General features: G+C 32.4%; 1 long non-coding RNA gene across 1 annotated transcript; it reads right to left on the bottom strand.

Annotated features, from left to right (window-relative positions):
* Positions 1-9609: 9609 nt before the first annotated feature.
* LOC107007000 lies at positions 9610-16481 on the bottom strand. Its single transcript, XR_001454999.2, has 4 exons — positions 16396-16481; positions 15108-15200; positions 14255-14338; positions 9610-9735 (listed from the first exon to the last, which is right to left on the bottom strand). It is a non-coding gene; the product is annotated as an uncharacterized LOC107007000 (long non-coding RNA).
* Between the last annotated feature and the right edge of the window lie 1582 nt (positions 16482-18063).

Below are 18063 nucleotides of genomic sequence, written 5' to 3'. Positions count from 1 at the left end.
GGCAAACTTAAATACTTTCTAAGTTTAATTAGTTAAGTTTTAACTTACTTCCAAACACTATATTCACTAACAAACTATCATTAAGTATTTGGAGAACTTAAAGACTTTCTAAGTCTAATTAGTTATGTTTTAACTTAATTCAAACACAATATTCTCTAACTAAATCACATTAACTTATTTGAAGAACTTAACAATTTTTCTAAGTCTAATTATTTTAGTGTTAACTTTTTTCAAACAAGTATATTCACCAATTAAATCACATTAACTATTTCGAGAACTTAAAGACTTTCTAAGTCTAATTATTTTAGTTTTAACTTATTTCCAAAGACTATATTCACCAACTAAATCACATTAACTTATTTGGATAACTTAAAAGACTTTTTAAGTCTAATTAGTTAAGTTTTAACTTACTTTCAAACACTATATTCACCAACTAAATTACAAAAACCTATTTGAAGAACATAACAATTTTTCTTAGTCTAATTATTTTAGTTTTAACTTACTTCAAAACACTATATTCACAAACTAAATCAAATTAACTTATTTGGAGAAGTGAAAACTTTCTAAGTCTACTAAGTTAAGTTTTAACTTACTTACAAACACTACATTTTTACAAACTGAATCATATTAAGTATTTGGAGAACTTAAAGACTTTCAAAGACTAATTAGTTAAGTTTTAACTTACTTCCAAATACTATATTCACCAACTAAATCACAATACTTATTTGGAGAACATAAAGACTTTCTAAGTCTAATTAGTTAAATTTTAAGTTAATTCAAACACTATATTCACCAGCTAAATCACATTAACTTATTTGACGAACTTAACAACTTTCTAAGTCTAATTAGTTTAGTTTTAAGTTACTTCTAACACTATATTCACCAACTAAACCACATCAAGTATTTGGAGAACTTAAAGAGTTTCTAAGTCTAATTAGTTAAGTTTTAACTTACTTCCAAGCACTGTATTCACCAACTAAATGACATCAAGTATTTGGAGAACATAAACACTTTCTAAGTATAATTATTTTAGTTTTAACTTACTTTCAAACATGTATATTCACCAACTCAATCACATTAACTTATTTGGAGAACTTAAAGACTTTTTAAGTCTAATGGGTTAAGTTTTAACTTAAAAACATTATATTCATCAACTAAATCACATTAAGTATTTGAAGAACTTAAAGACTTTCTAAGTCTAATTAGTTAAGTTTTAACTTACTTCCAAACACTATATTCACCAACTAAATCACATCAAGTATTTGGAGAACTTAAAGACTTTCTACGTCTAATTCTTTTTGTTTTAACTTACTTCCAAACAAGTATATTCACCAACTAAATCACATTAACTTAGTTGGAGAACTTAAAGACTTTTTAAGTCTAATTATTTTTGTTATAACTTAATGCAAACATTATACTTAACAAATATATTATTTCTAAATATAAAGCTAAGTGTAAACACTAGATGGAAACAAATCGATCTTGCATAAAAATCAATTTTATCATCAATAGGATCAACTAGTGTTGCTACTTATGATAACAAGTATATTATTTCTAATTTTAAAGCTAAGTGTCAATACTAGATGGACGCAAATCAAGCTTGCAAGAAAATCGATTTTTTCATCAATCGGATCAACTAGTGTTGGTATTTATGTTTAACAAATATATTATTTCTAAATTTAAAGCTAAGTGTCAACACTAGATGGACACAAATCAATCTTGCAAGAAAATCGATTTTGTCATCAATAGGATCAACTAGTGTTTGTACTTTTACTTAACAAATATATTATTTCAAATTTTAAAGCTAAGTGTCAACACTAGATGGACACAAATCAATGTTGCAAGAAAATTGATTTTCTCATCAGTAGGATCAACTAGTGTTGGTACTTATGCTTAACAAATATATTATTTGTAATTTTAAAGCTAAGTGTCAACAGTAGATGGGCAAAAATCAATCTTCCAAGAAAATCAATTTTGTCATCAATAGGATCAACTAGTGTTGGTATTTATGTTTAACAAATATATTATATCTTAATTTAAAGCTAAGTGTCAACACTAGATGGACACAAATCGATCTTGCAAGAAAATTGTTTTAGTCATCAATAGGATCAACTAGTGTTGATACTTATCCTTAACAAATATATTATTTTTAATTTTAAAGCTAAGTGTCTACACAAGATGCACACAAATGAAGTAGGATGATACAAACATATTATATAAAATAATTGTACTTGAACTTTAAAGATTTAGAATCACCAAACCTTATCTCCAACTTAGATGCAAGAAGCAATATAATGTTGTATCAACTTTTTTATATGTTAAGCTTCCTGAGTTGCCTAGCACCAAAAAAGGTAAACAAAAAATTCACTAGAAAAATAGAATTTGAACCTACTTACACGCACATGTTACATAGAAGAAGATCAAGTAGGGCATGAAGTCATACTCTTAAGTCATTTGTATTTTTATTTCAAAATAGTTCAATTTGATTCACTAACATCAATAGCTTGAACAAGTAAGGATTTCCACCAACCTACTAATTTATCCCAAACACGAGGATGTATGATTGTTCTCTTTATGATAGAATCATTTATTAACAAAAAAAATATCACAACTCTACCATAATAATTGTACTTCAAGCACTTCAATAAACAAATTTGGAAATATGTTTTCAACTAGAGATTCTAATAACACTTCAAGCACTTCAAAAAAAATCTTTTAAGGGAGATGTGAGTACAAAAATGCAAACAAATTCTGGAAAAACATAAAGAATAAATTAAACTAAGTATTTAGAACTCTAATTTTAAGACACTTCTAATAAATGGAAACAAAATAGATTTGTTAGGTAGGTTCTAATAATTCACCTTGAGTTAAAGAGACGGAGAGGCGGCGCAAGATGGTGATGGACGTCGTGCCTGTATCAATGGAGTCGGCGTGACCTCCAAAAGGGAGGCGCGACCACTGCTGCACGCGACCCACTGCTGCGCGCGACTGCATATGGGTAGGCCGGTCGATGAGCGGCGGCAGAGAAGGTCTACAACGTGGGATGAGAGGCGGCGGCGGAGGAGGAGGAAAAGGTCGATGAGCGGCGCTGGTTGTGAATGAGGGAGGAGTGAGAGAGAGATATTCGACTAGGGTTTTGAATTTTGATATTATCCTTATTTTTTTGAAGAGAAGTGTTTAATTTACCGACCAAGTGATGTCGGTATTTTTTAAAATAATTAATTTACCAACCACGAAATATCGGTATTTTTAAAAATAATTATCTATATTTCAATGAAAGTTTAATTTAATAAATTTAATTTATCGATCAAGTAAATTTTTTAAATTTAAATTATATTCCTCCTAAATATATAAATTCAAATCTAATATATAAATCTCTCCTTAAATTGATCATCTATATTTCTTTAATTGATGATGTGTTTCATACATAATTAGTCAACGTATTTCATACTCAGATGAAGTATACTTTACATGACATCATAATTAGGATGGGATAACTACGTACACTCTATATACGTTCAAGATCGAAAGTATATAATAATACTATCTCACAATTCATACTCGAATAGATTATACGTTAGATCTTTACCTCTACATCATAACATGAGATTTTAAGTTCACGATTAGACGACAGACTAATAGATTTGTACATTACTCTACAAATATAAGTATAATTATATCCTAATTCATATCAACGTTCATACTCTAAATATGGATTTTATATATTGTTTTAATTTATTCCTTGAAATCTAACTTGTTATTGATAAAGTACACAAAATTGTTAAAGTTTTTGAACAATTAATTGTAATGTTTCCAATTAAATTTTAGTATTATGCTAAATAGCAAAAATTATGACTAATAGAAATATTTTAAACAAACCCACCTCCGGTTGTCGCTTTTATTAAAATAAACTAGATATATTAAAAATATACCGACATCATGCGGTCGGTAAGACATTAAATTTTAAGATAAATAAAAGTAATCATATTAAATAAATAATATTAAGATTGAGCGGTATATAGATTTGTACATTACTCTACAAATATAAGTATAATTATATCCTAATTCATATCAACGTAGTTTCGTACTATAAATATGGATTATATATATTTTTTAATTTTTTCACGAAGTCTAACTTTTTATTGATAAATAACAAAATTATTACACTTTTTGAACAATTAATTGTAAGTTTCAAATGAAATTTTAGTATTATGCTAAATAACAAAAATTATGATTATTAGAAATATTTTAACCAAACCAACCTCCGGATGTCAATTTTATTAAAAAAATTAGATATAATTAAAAAAATATAGATCTCATGAGGTCGGTATCACATTAAATTTAAAATAAACAAAAGGAATCATATTAAATAAATTATATTGACATCAAGGTCAGTATCTTATATTAGTTTATTTTTTAACTTATATAAAACCGTCATCAAGAGTACGATTTATTTAATGTTAATTGCACGATATAAATATTTGAATTAAAACTAATTAAATTGCATGATATTTAATTTTACCGATTTTTAGAAGTCGGTATTATAATATTTTTTGTTTTTTAATTTATGCAAAACCGTCATTATGAGGTCGATATTTAACTGAAATAACATCACTGACCTCATGAGGTCGATATTCTAATGAAATAAAAAAGCCGATTTTATGATGTCAGTATTTGGATAAAATAAAAATACCGACTTGATGATGTCGGTATTTGGATATGGATGAAATAACAATACCGACCACATTAGGTCGATATTTAGATGAAATATAAATACCGATCTCATGAATTCGACATTTAGATAAAGTAAAAATACCGACCACATGAGGTCGATATTTGAATGAAGAAAAATACCAACTTCATAAGGTCGGTATTTGGATGAAATAAAAATACCGACTTCATGATGTAAGTATTTCGATGAAATAAAAATATCGACCTCATGATGTCGGTATTTGGATATGGATGAAATAAAAACACCGACCTCATAAGGTCGGTATTTAGATGAAATATAAATACCGATCTCATTTAGATGAAATATAAATACCGATCTCATGAGGTCGGTATTTAGATGAAGAAAAAATACCTACCACATGAGATCGATATTTGGATGAAGAAAAATACCGACTTCACGAGGTCGCTATTTGACCTCATAAGGTCGGTATTTGGATATGGATGAAATAAAAATACCGACCTCATTAGGTCGATATTTAGATGAAAGATAAATACCGATCTCATGGAGTCAGTATTTAGTTAAGTAAAAATGCTGACCTCATTAGGTCGATATTTGGATTAAGAAAAAATACCGACTTTATGAGGTCGGTATTTGGATGAAATATAAATACTGACCTCATGATGTTAGTATTTAGATGAAATACTAACTTCATGATGTTAGTATTTGGAAGAAATAAAAATACCGACCTCATGATGTCGGTATTTGATATGGATGAAATAAAAATATCGAAAATAAAATATGTTTATTCATTTATTTTCTTTAATACGGACATCAAGAAGTCGGTTTTTATCGTAATTAATTTTTCTGCAAAAAATACCGACCATTTGAGGTTGGAATTTTTTTCTTGCGAAAAATACCGACCGTTTGAGGTCGGAATTTCTTTTCCTCCTTATTTTGCATAAAGACCAACTAGTTTTATTCTTTTTCACAATACTTACCTCCTGAGGTCGAAAATTACCGGCATCATTTGAGGTCGGTATTCACTGTTTTTTTAGAAGCTCTAAGAGATCCTTAAGTATTCCGAAGATAAGATTATTCACTATATTCAATGAAAGCGCTTCCTAAAGTTACTATAAGACTCACCGAAGTAAGACATGAAGAAACCACTCATACAACCTCTCCAAGCCTACCTAAGCAATCCTCAAAGCTACTCTAGACAAGTACTTTCCCATAAACATGCATTTAAAAGTCACTATGTTCATTAAGTCATTTAAGAGACATTCAAAGATTAAGGACTTTCACATAATGGCCTTGGAGAAGATCTAGGGAATCTACATGCCAAAATCTTCAAAGACTACTAGTACAATGTCTAGATAACATTCCATTCCATTACCTAAAGATCGTAGTACTCATCCAACACTAGCATGTATCGCACATGATGATAATAGACAATAATCGACATAGACCATACTTGCTAGGCATACAATCTGGAGTCTTCCTTACGTCGATGGAGGGTGTTCGACTTGCCAATGGTAGAACTAGGACAAATCCCATGTAGGCACATGGTTAAGGAATATCAAGGGTTTCTTTGTAATCTAGTATCCATCTCAACTAGAGATACTCCCCAAGTATACTCACTCGGTTCTAGCCTTTGTTCTCATAGAGTAATCTAATAAAAGAGCGTATGAAGAGGTACCATATCTTAGTCATAACCCAATCATAACACACCTTATCATAGAGGGCCCACTAGGGTTGCCTACAATGATTACTAGGATATCTCAATAACTTTCCTAAGGATGATTTGATGCCATTCCAGCAAACAACCGCTAAGTCCACCATTCACATAAGAAGGATATCGATACGACTTTCAACTTCAAGGATATTAAACTACCACAAAAGCGGGATTTAGTGGCAATTAAAAATAATTTTAGCGGCCATAACAATGGCCGCTATAGACTTTACCAGCCAATGGGCTTTGGCCATTGTATCGGGGGTCGGCAAAGGCTTTTTCAGCCTTTTGGACGAGCGCTGGTAAATCCAAGCTCCATTGCCGCTAAATCGCATTCATTTTAGCAGAAATATTTTACGGCAATTACGATGGCTGCTATGTCCAATCCAAGGCATTTAACTGTTTTTATGTAGCACCATTTTTATAGTTGTTAAATCCAATTAAATTGCCACTAAAACTAATTTGTTATAGCGGCAATTAGTTGCAGCAATTATCATGGTTATTAAATACAATCTAAAATAGTTAGTTATGCTCATGTAGCGTCCATTAATATAGCTAGAAATCAAAATTAATTGCCGCTAAAACAAATTAGTTTTAGTGGTGATTACAATAGCTATCAATTTGAAACAGCTAATCATGCTCATATTGCATCCATTCCTTAGCTGGTAAATTTCATAATTGCCGCTAACAATTCGTACTTTTAACGAGAATAATTTGGTGGAAATCATAACGGCTAAAAATTAGTTAGACGCTAAGAGTCACAAGCTTCAACAATCGATCTCTTCTAAACAAGTACATCCGAAATGGTTATTAAAAACAGATGCTATTAGAGGTGACAAAGTCTGTCAAATGATACAAAAAAATATATAATGTTAATTCATAAAACATAATAATATATCTCACCGAATCTAAAAAAAACAAAAAGGAAGTACTAATCTAAACTATAGTATCACAACTAAAAAATATCAATATAGACAAAATATCTAATATAATGATATAATCAATCCAACAAAATTATGTCATCAAAGAATTCCACAATTTTTCGTCATTTTGAAAATGTCATAGGCAAAGTTTGCAAAAATCAGCATGTATGACGTGAAAGAGTAAAATAATGTGTCACGAAATGAAATGTAATGTATAAACACATAAATATTAAGGACTTATAACATATCAGAGTGATAGGAAGATGACCGAAAATTTGGACGATTCAACGACATTTAGATCTCCTATGGTGATCTAACAACATGTTCTTTCATGGTATCCAACAACAGTAGTGAGCTGGAGAAATGTTTACAGATCCACTACAGAGACAATAGGAATTCCTCAAGTTCTTCAAATGTTTTTGAGAACAAATGTAACTACAATTTAACAATTTCTGCATCACAACTGATTCTTTGAAGCCATGACTCAAACTTGATTATCAAAGAGCAATTGAAAAATACAGAATCATTGCAAGAGATGGCCCCTGCTTTGCTTGGGTTCCGCAGAGTCAGTTTTTATAAAAGGGTGGGCCATTCTGAAAAATTTGAATATAGAAACATTTCCCATCAACATTGATTCTTTTTAATCATTCAGATTAACACATAACAATGCAACCCTGTTAACAGTTCTGGAAAATTAATCAAGGGCTAGCAAGGTATCAACAAGAGTTATCTCAAATGAAAAACTAAGAACCATAACAATAGATGGCCTCTGTCTTACATCTAATTATCAAAGACTAACTGAAAAAGATACTCATCACTTCTTCACTAAGATGGTGTTACTATCCTTAGTCACCATTATTCAAATGAAAAAACATAACAAACCTAATCACAGTTGTTTCCAAACAGTACAAAAACAGAAAGACGTCAACCTCTTCAATGGGAGGAAACTAAAGATAAAATGTTGAGTCTATTTCTAATGGCCATAGGGTCCCTCATATTACACAAGTATGCTACCTCTCTGGATACACTGTCAAGGGTCTTATCTTATCTTCAAAAGTTCTCTGTTTCGTCTATGAAAGTGATTATGGTGCATCTAAGGTCCAAAGTATCCATAAGATAAGTGTTGCAGAGTATTAGTGTTAAGATGGATGGGTGGTCATACAAGATTTGATAAGATTAGTTATGAGCATGTTAAGTAAATACAACCAGCACACTAGGAGGATAAAATAATCAGAATTGTTGTCCTAACCTTTTTATGGTCTTTGATTAACTTCTTTGGTTGTAGTTACTCAAATAATTTCTTTCGAATGCATAACTATTTTTTTTAGTTAAAACATACTATGAATAGTGTGATGGCGTGATTTAAGATCTTATTGGTTACAGAATTTCATATTTCTTCTGTCCTATTTTATTTTTATTGTGTAACTAAACTTATGGCAGTTTTTGCCTTACGGTACCAAGAAATATTAACACAAATAATTGTTTTTCACCTCTAGGCTAGAGACAAGTATAGCTGGAAGGACCAATGTCTAACATATACTTATGACTTCACCAGCTGACCTCCCAGAAAGAATAAAAGTTTGAGGGAGAGTGGTCAAAACAGTGAACTTAACGGAGGTAGCTTCACTTTTTCAATCAATGTTAACTTGTTGAACTTTTCACTTGAAGAATGTCGGAATCAGAGGTTTGGGGATGCAACTATGTTATTGATTCTTGATTAAAAAGAAAGGACTAGCAAGGAATAAACAAGAGTTCTCTCATATGAAAAAAAAGACCATAACCAGAGATAGCCCCTGCCGCCCACCTGTTTATCAAGGACCAACTACAAAATACAAAACCATAACAAGAGATGACCCTTGCCTTGTACGTGATTCTCAAAGATCAATTGAAAAATGTAGAACCATAACAAGATATTTCTCTTGACTTACACCTGATTATCAAATAGAATTAGAATAGAAGTGTCACGACCAGAGTCTAGACCCCAAATGAGACCGACGTCGTTGACCTCTCCGAGGTCGCAAACAAGCCTACATACGTCATTCATACTTCATCTAGATGAATTTTAGCGAAAAATTTAAAACTTTTGTTTCCTAACATGCTTACTAAACATTCTATTACATGTATAATTGTTCACCATCAACCATCTAACGTTAAGATAATCAAATGAAAGAAATAGTTCGTAGCTGCATTAAATGTGTACTTGCCAAAACGGCACCAATACATAGTCTGAAATGAAATGGGAAATGAAACACTAGTGGAATATGCTCCACTAGATAAAGCCTACATCTACGCTAGATAATAACAGTAGACAGCCTCGAAAGCATGAGGGCCTACCAAGTCCGGATGAAAGCTCCACATCTGGATAACTGTAACGTCGTACTGTAAGATCTAACGTCCATCTGTGTCTGCACCTAAAAGTAGATATTTGTATGGAATTAGTACATACTTGTACTAAGTATGGGTATATGCAAACACACACCAAGGACATGCATGAGAAAGAATAACTCTTTCCTAACAACATGATTTATAGAAAGTCAAGTGAGTGGACTTGCCAAATTTGGATCAGGAAAGTCAATGGACCTGCCAAATTTGGATTTGGAAAGTCATGCCATGAGTGTCGCATGCATCATCAAACTTATAATTTTTCAAACAGCACATAACATATTTCACATAGCACATATCATAATTCATATAACACATAGCGTTGTTCATATCATTTATTCGTATGCCATGAGACCTTGGAATTATGGACTTGACATTAAGACTTCCAAAAAATGAGGGCTCAACATATGGGACCTCAACTAGGGAGTCTGCTTTAGCAAACACAGAGTCTGCTTCATTAATTTATACGTACTTCATTTCATTTCATTCATGGGTCAGTGTAAACACCAGCTATACCTAGGATGTAGTTTAATACTTTCATCGGGTTCGTTGTGCAATGACCAAGAATGACCTAATGTCATTACTTGAATCTAAGTTACCGCTTGATTATCCTATCCTTACACCTTTGGTATCATTCATTTCATTATGTGCACCTTTTGAGGTTGGCCTCATTCATTCATTGAGAACTTTAACTTTAACCAACATATATAATGTGAGCATCACGAAATCCAGTGTCATGAAAACCCACACCGAAAAGAGGTGGAATCACCGGCCAAAGTGACCCAAAACATGCTAGCATACATGGGAATCGAACCCTGCCAGATCCCTATATTGGCAGTATAGGTTCGAAGACTAGGATACATAAGGATACCCATACCTGGCATGCCGGACAGTCTCATCTCATAAGAGTTACGTGAACCTCCGACCTTCCCAAAAGAAGGCATCACCGATCATAGCTAGCCTATCAGTGCTCAGTATAAAGTTCCATTACATTCAACTCATACATCATGGAAGCTGGCTTCTAGCATGAGGACATCATAGCTCATTAGAAGATTTCTCATCTCATCATTAGTATTAAGTGTGTTAATCTCAATACTTTCATTAGAGTGTTCATAGAGGATGATCTCTTCATTAACTTTACACTCTCATAGCTGAGTACGTTTTGGTAACATTTACTTATGCTCATTTGAGATTGCTCTCATCTTTTACATTAGCCTCATATCATGTTGTCACCACATTCATTAACATTAGCACATTTACTCTTCTTAATTACTCACCCCATTTTACGTGAATGTTTATTTCAACATATGCCAATGCACTTTGCCATTTGGTGTGTTTCACACTCTTACTTACCCTTCTAGGGTTTCATCATTTTATTGTTTATTTTATCCTTTCATTGTTCATTTCATCATTTCATTGTTCATTTCATCATATGCCAATACACTTGGCCATTTGGTGTGTTTCACACTCTTACTTAACCCATCTAGGGTTTCATCAATTCAATGTTCATTTCATCATTTCATTGTTCATTTCATCATATGCCAATGCACTTGGCCATTTAGTGTATTTTACACTGGTATTTAACCCTTTTCATCATTTCATTGCATACATCTTAGGTTCACTTATTTTTAAATGTATGCTAAACTTATGGGTCTACACATACAAGCCATAAGGCTTCATTCATCGTTCATTTAAGTGATTCATATCTTGCTAAGATTATGTAGTACAAGACTTATGCGTCTTGTATGTATGCCAATATCTCAATTTAGATCAAAGCAGGTGGCATTATTCTTGAACATTTAAGTCATGTATGACTTATATATCAATACGGAAATTTGGGCAAGGGAACCGAAGTTCGAATCCTTTGGATAACACTTACATTTTGCCTTGATTTTATTTTTAGTCCTCATGACATTGCGACCCTAGATCGAGACCCGACATCAACATTTCTTTTTAGTTACTTTTTTTTAGAAATTCCCTCCTTTGGCCAAGGGGTTGTGGGTTCGAACCCCCACAACCCCCTTTTATTTTCCTATCTATTTTCCTTTCCAATTTCGCATTAACCAGGAGGTTGTGGGATCAAACCCCCACAACCTCTCTTTATTTTTCTTTTATTCGCTTGGGACTAAGAGGTTGTGGGTTCGAACCCCTACAGCCTCCTTATTTTATTTTCATTTAAATGTTGACTGTCTATGCATTGGCAGTGAGGTTGTGGGATCGATCCCCAACAACCTCACTTTATTTCCTTTTATTTTTCCTTTCTCCTTTACACTCTTTCACAGCCTTGAGGTCGTGGGTTCGATTTCCACGCCTCACATTTCCTTCCTTTTATTTTTCTTTCACTTCACTCGCTTCCTGGAGGTCGTGTTTCGATTCCCACCCCTCCCATTTTATTTTATTAAATTTTGTACTCTACATTTTCAGCCAGCATACCCCATATCGATTCCTCTTGACCCCATTTCCCTTTTTAGGATTTTAAGGCAGTGTACGGGTAAGGTCACAGGTTCGAATCCTGGTGGCCTCATCCCTCTAAATTCAAATAAATTTCCAGATTTATTCATCATTATTTAGCCTAAACAAAACTAGTAAGTTTGCTGGAATTTAGTCATTTTTTAGCTTATTTTTCACCAACATTTTCACTTGAAATCTTAGGGAAGTTCATAGATCATTTAACACTTTTTGGGGTGCATTTTCATAGGTTCGTTTAGGAAAAATATTGATACTCAAACCAGCCACACTTCCATTTTAATGAACATCACGATTTACATAAGCTTATGCACGTAAAATGACAACCAAAACATTATCAATTTGAAGCCTTAAGCCGAGGACTCCAATTACAGTAACATTTTTGCACACGCACATACTTGCACAAAATTTCGAATACATGGTTGTATTTCATACGATTTCAAGTACTAACATAATCATATCCATCACGAGAACATACCATACACCTAAATCTACCAGAAATCGTACCCAACCTATGATTCATTGGGAGCTAGTGACAGGGGCATGCAAAAGGAAAACAATCCTAGTTTTCGAATGAATAACTTGAACCCTAAGGGGTCTCTTGGGAAAGGGACCAAGAGATAAGAACACCCATACCTTTTTGACGTTAAACTATTGAATTTATGCCCAAAAACGTTACCCAAGAACACGTCGAAACCTCCTCAATATCAACTCGACCCGAATGACAACCTCCCTTAGCCTAGTGTGCGATTAATGTTTGTTTTCTTGTGATTACGTGTGAGTTATTAAAATGTGAAGAACTTGGTTTATTTTTCTGCTTTTGTATCTTATTTTGACAGAGAAATTTTGTGTGAAATGACAAGGGAGATCGAGCGTGAGAGTTGAGAGATAGACGTGAGAGAGCAGGAGTTATATTAGGCTAAGGAGTCTAGTTTAGGACTTAGTCAAATAATGTTTACTTAATTATTAAAAATCTAATTTTTATTTTATTCTAAATCAGCTAATAAATAATAATTATTAATTAATTATATTAATTCAATAGCTTAAATAAAAATCACATTAATTCATTGCTTCCACCTAGGTTCGAACCCGGGTGAAGCAAGACTTCACTTCAAGAGCTCAATTTCGGCTCTCTATCCCGAAATTGCCCCTCCATATTATTAATTAAATAATTAATTATATATTTAGGGTAATTACAGTATTACCGTTAGCCTGGAAAAAGACCATTTTTCCCCTAGACCCTACAAACCTAAGATTTCCTCTTTTTAAGTCCGGTAAAGACTCCTTCGAGTAAATCTTTGTATTCGAGAGTCCTACATGGTTAGACCTAACCTTTCATAGCTCAACTAAATCCCCAAGTTAGTTGGATTGGATGTAGCAAGGGTTCCGAAGTCTGGTTCTACGTGCATCAAACCGTGTGAACCCTGGTCTATTCATAGGCATTCTTGACACATTAAGTATCACTTAGTATATCCATTTTTAGGGTTGTTACAACAATATAAGCAGGGAGGAAGTGCTTCTAGACATCAGGCGTTGAAAACTACTATTTGCAAACTAATAGCTAAGTTCTTCAAGATTTAAACTATTTGTGGACTGCTTTGTGTGGGTTCCTTATAGTAAGATTTTATTGAATGGGTGGAGCACTCAGGAAAATGTGAATTATAGAAGCACTTCCCATCAATACTAATTGAGATCACAATTGATTCTTTGTATCAGTTCATATTAACACATCATAATGTAACCATGCTAACTGTTTTGGAGTAAAATGCAAGTGCTAGCAAACTATCAACAAGAGTTCTCACAAATAAAAAAATAAAGAACCATAACCAGAGATGGCCTCTGCATTACACCTAATTATCAAAAGAACAAATGAAAAATATAGAACCATAACAAGAGATGACCCCTGCCTTACACACGATTCTCAAAGGCCAATTGAAAAATACAAAATAATAACAGGAGATTTTTCATGCCTTACACCTTAGATGAGGTTTAATGAGGTAAACTTTGTACACTAGTCTATAATCATGTATACTAGAATAGTAAATAAAACAATAGCATCAAAGGACAAAGATGAGGTTGTACCATGAGAAGTTGGTGCATTTCAGCAACACCAGGTATCCTTGTTGTTTATGGTATTTGTCCATTAGAATTGTCGGCATCGGGAAGCTGATAAATATTACCAAATTAGTTAATAATACTATTATAGTATTTAATTTCATTAAAAAAATATCTAAAACTTATGGAATCGAGTTACCTATTCACTTGAGGTGACATTGATATTTTGAAGCATGGATTTCATTAGGAGCATATTTACGCATGAATTGTCTCATTTGGAGAAATTCTGACCGCATATTATCTTGTTTTTGTTTCATCATATTAATATCTTAATTTTGTTTTTCCTTTAATTCAGTTATCTCTTGTTCTAACCTTTGTACAACTTCATTATATGAATCCTCTTCGTCAATATTTCCTAAGCAAGATCTACTACCACATATAATAAATGGAGTTGGACCGAGTCCTACGCCTCGAACATACCCTGTTCTTTCATTCCCCAACACTACAGAATACACATCGCCTTTCCAAGAAACACCATTAGGAGGTTGGTCAATAGATCCCTCACTATTGAGCAACTTCTGATTAATCATGTCTTTGCTAAAGAGTACATACTAAATTAAATTTGAATTTCATCTACTCGGTTTTAATATTTTTTACTTATTGTTTCTTGATGTACAATCTAAACGAAAGAAGAAATCTTACAATTACTTTTGCAGAATCATCATCCACTGGTCTACCATCCACACATTTTTTATGAGTCAGTAAATTTTTTTTTGTACGTGTAGGCTCTATACCATTTGAAGACTAATAAAATAAAATCAATGACATATATGCTTGATAAGAAACGTTCAATTATACTTAGTATTTTCAACAGATTTACCTGCTCATTCACCAGAATAGCAATACTTTTGGATCGTCCGGTGTGAGGCATCTTTTACTTGGCCCTGTTATTTCTATTTGCTTAGGTATGTCTCTGTCATTGAAAAATTAAACGATATTATAGATTATATAGATAAATATACCATAAAGTAAATCTAAACACTATAAAAATTAGCAACAAGGAGTATGTTTTCAAGGATTTCTTTATACCTTTGATTTATCTGAAAACCAATTAGAGACAAGACTACTCCATTGATCTCTCGGTATACGACTTGGTCTATTTTTCATGAGTATGAGAGGAGTCCATCAAAAGATCTACCAAAACTATTCAAATACTTGAAAAACTACAGAATGAATCCTTCTCATGAGGTAGTTCACACAAGATAACCTTTCATAAAAGGGGGATCATATTATGCAATCAATGTCATTTACGTGAGGCTGGGACAGAATATGTCAACCAACTATTTATTAACTACCCATGGATTCACAATTGCTGCAATTCTTCCTTATGTTTGTCGTTATGTCATATATTCCTAGAATAGTATAGAATTTAACATTGTGCTGGCATAATAAATAATTTGGCAATGGGAGAAACAATATGGGGACATAGCTGCATCTGCTACATACTGATGAAGAAGTGAATCAGTAGGTTTTTCCAAATTAAGCTGAAGACATTTCTCAGTTATTGTGTTGGTATAGGAAAACAGGGGTTCAATTGAAGATTCAATTCTTTTGAAAAAAAATCATATATTGCAGTGAAAAACAGAGAGATTTTGAATTATGAAAACAAATGGAAATTTAAGAATATGGCAAAAAAAAACAACTAAAGCATAACACATAAGTTAGTTTTAGCTGTTAGCTAAGCTTCTCGTTTTAAGCCACAAACACTCGCTTTTACGTACACTGATAACCATTTATCCAAAACTTATTAAAGCTTAGCTTACGAAAATAATAGAGCCTACAAGAGAAATTAACTATAGGTTAGCTTAGCTTCTCGCTTTATGAGACGAAACACTCGATTAAGAAAACTGCTGAAGAGTTAACTACATAAGTAACTATCAAAAATATAGATCAACTCAAGTAAAAATATATATATTCATCCGATACAATCAAAAACATTAATAATCAGAATAGTTGAATATAATAACAGCAACACTACAAATAGAGTAAGCAATTCAATCAGCTGGCCATCAAATTAATAGAACACATAAATAACGAAACACTGTTAGAAGATACAGAAAAAGCTTTACTTTTACAAAATCAAAAATCCCCCTAACTAATTTGAGTACCTGGATGCACAATTTTGTCCGATGAAAATGATGGGCAAGATGAATGTTGTAAGACCTTCTTGAAAACGTAAAATAAGAACCTTCGAAAATCAAAAGATATGAAGAATAAATTCTTATTCAATATGTTAACAGACTTGATAAAAAATTATAACCTACTAGAATAAAATCACATCGGTCTCTTTGTGATGAAGGGTCGTTTGAGTAAGACCGTGAATCTGAAATTGAATTGTGAAGATGGAGAATTTGAACGCTTACCTCAATCGTGTTTCTTGGAGCAGAGGCGTTCAATAGAGGAAATGGGGTTTTCTTTTTGGTTGTTCTTATTAGGAATGGAGGGAATAAAATTGGAGGGAACGCCAAAAATAAAAAAATATATGTTTATTAGTACCTTTTATTGCCTAATTACTTTAGCTATCACAAAAGAATACCTTTTACTGTCTAATTATTTTAAAAGTCACTAAAATCTACTTTTTTCTGACTATTGTGCATATGCCACTAATTTTTAAGCTTAAAGAATTAATTAACAACAATTCATTAATTGCCGCTAAACAATTGCCACTAAATCCTGCTTTTGTGGTAGTGTCATAACCTTCTATCTAAAAGGTTCCACATAAATAACCTTCTTAACTAGATTCAAGATCATATTTCCATAATACATATTCTTTCATGACAAATGTGCTTTAGCCTACTAAATCAAGGATTTATATTCACATTGTTCATGTATCAAGTAAAGGACATAGGTCTACCAAAACAAGACACACTCATTATCATCTTAATACATGTCCAATATCATTCAAGTAGCACATAGGGTCAACTAAATATACTTGCAAGTCACCACCCTACACACTTCTATAAAATCATCAACATAACTCATCACACTCCAACATCAAGTATACACAGATAAGGTATCACTATAGCATTCATGATCACAGATAATCACTTATAAGAATACATGCTTTGACTTCACATATACAGATAAGTCGTATAGACCTTAACAATGATCACATATTCAAGTTGTAACATAATAATATCATAATTCATAAAGTAATGCCTAAAAAGCCACATTGTTTCACAATTCATAAAGTAATGCTGACGAGGCCACATTCTTCACAAGTATAACACATCAGCATTGCCACCATTAGTGGATCATACCAATAATCACAATTCAAGACCTATACTACTCAATATTAATAAGGTTAGGTCAACATACCACCCATCCAATCTCGACAACTCCAATTCATAGCCAAATCATCCAATCCAATACACAAAGGCTCTCACCAAGTCACTAATTCAACGCAATTATCACTATATACAACGAATCAAGATAATACAATATGAATTTATCAATTTAGGACAACCTACATACAATTCTAGCATGATTCTGACATAATTCAATAGCCCGAATCAAACTACACAAGAATTCAATACATTTATGATATGATCAAATCACCCATAATATGACCAAAATAAGGAATTCATGATTTGCATGACGCATTGAGTTTTTAGACTAAAATCATCAAATTAACACCAATTCAATCATGATACATTGATTCAAAATGTTTTATACAAGAACTCATGGCTAGATTACAATATAGCAGAATTCATATTTTGAAAAGATCATAGAAACCACTTTGAAGATTGGTTGGTTGAAGAAAAGAGATTGAAGGA

Source organism: Solanum pennellii, chromosome 12 (assembly GCF_001406875.1).
Source record: "Solanum pennellii chromosome 12, SPENNV200".
In the NCBI taxonomy this organism is placed as follows: domain Eukaryota; kingdom Viridiplantae; phylum Streptophyta; class Magnoliopsida; order Solanales; family Solanaceae; genus Solanum; species Solanum pennellii.
The sequence above is the reverse complement of the archived record's forward strand: the minus strand, read 5'-3'. Positions and strand labels throughout refer to the sequence as shown.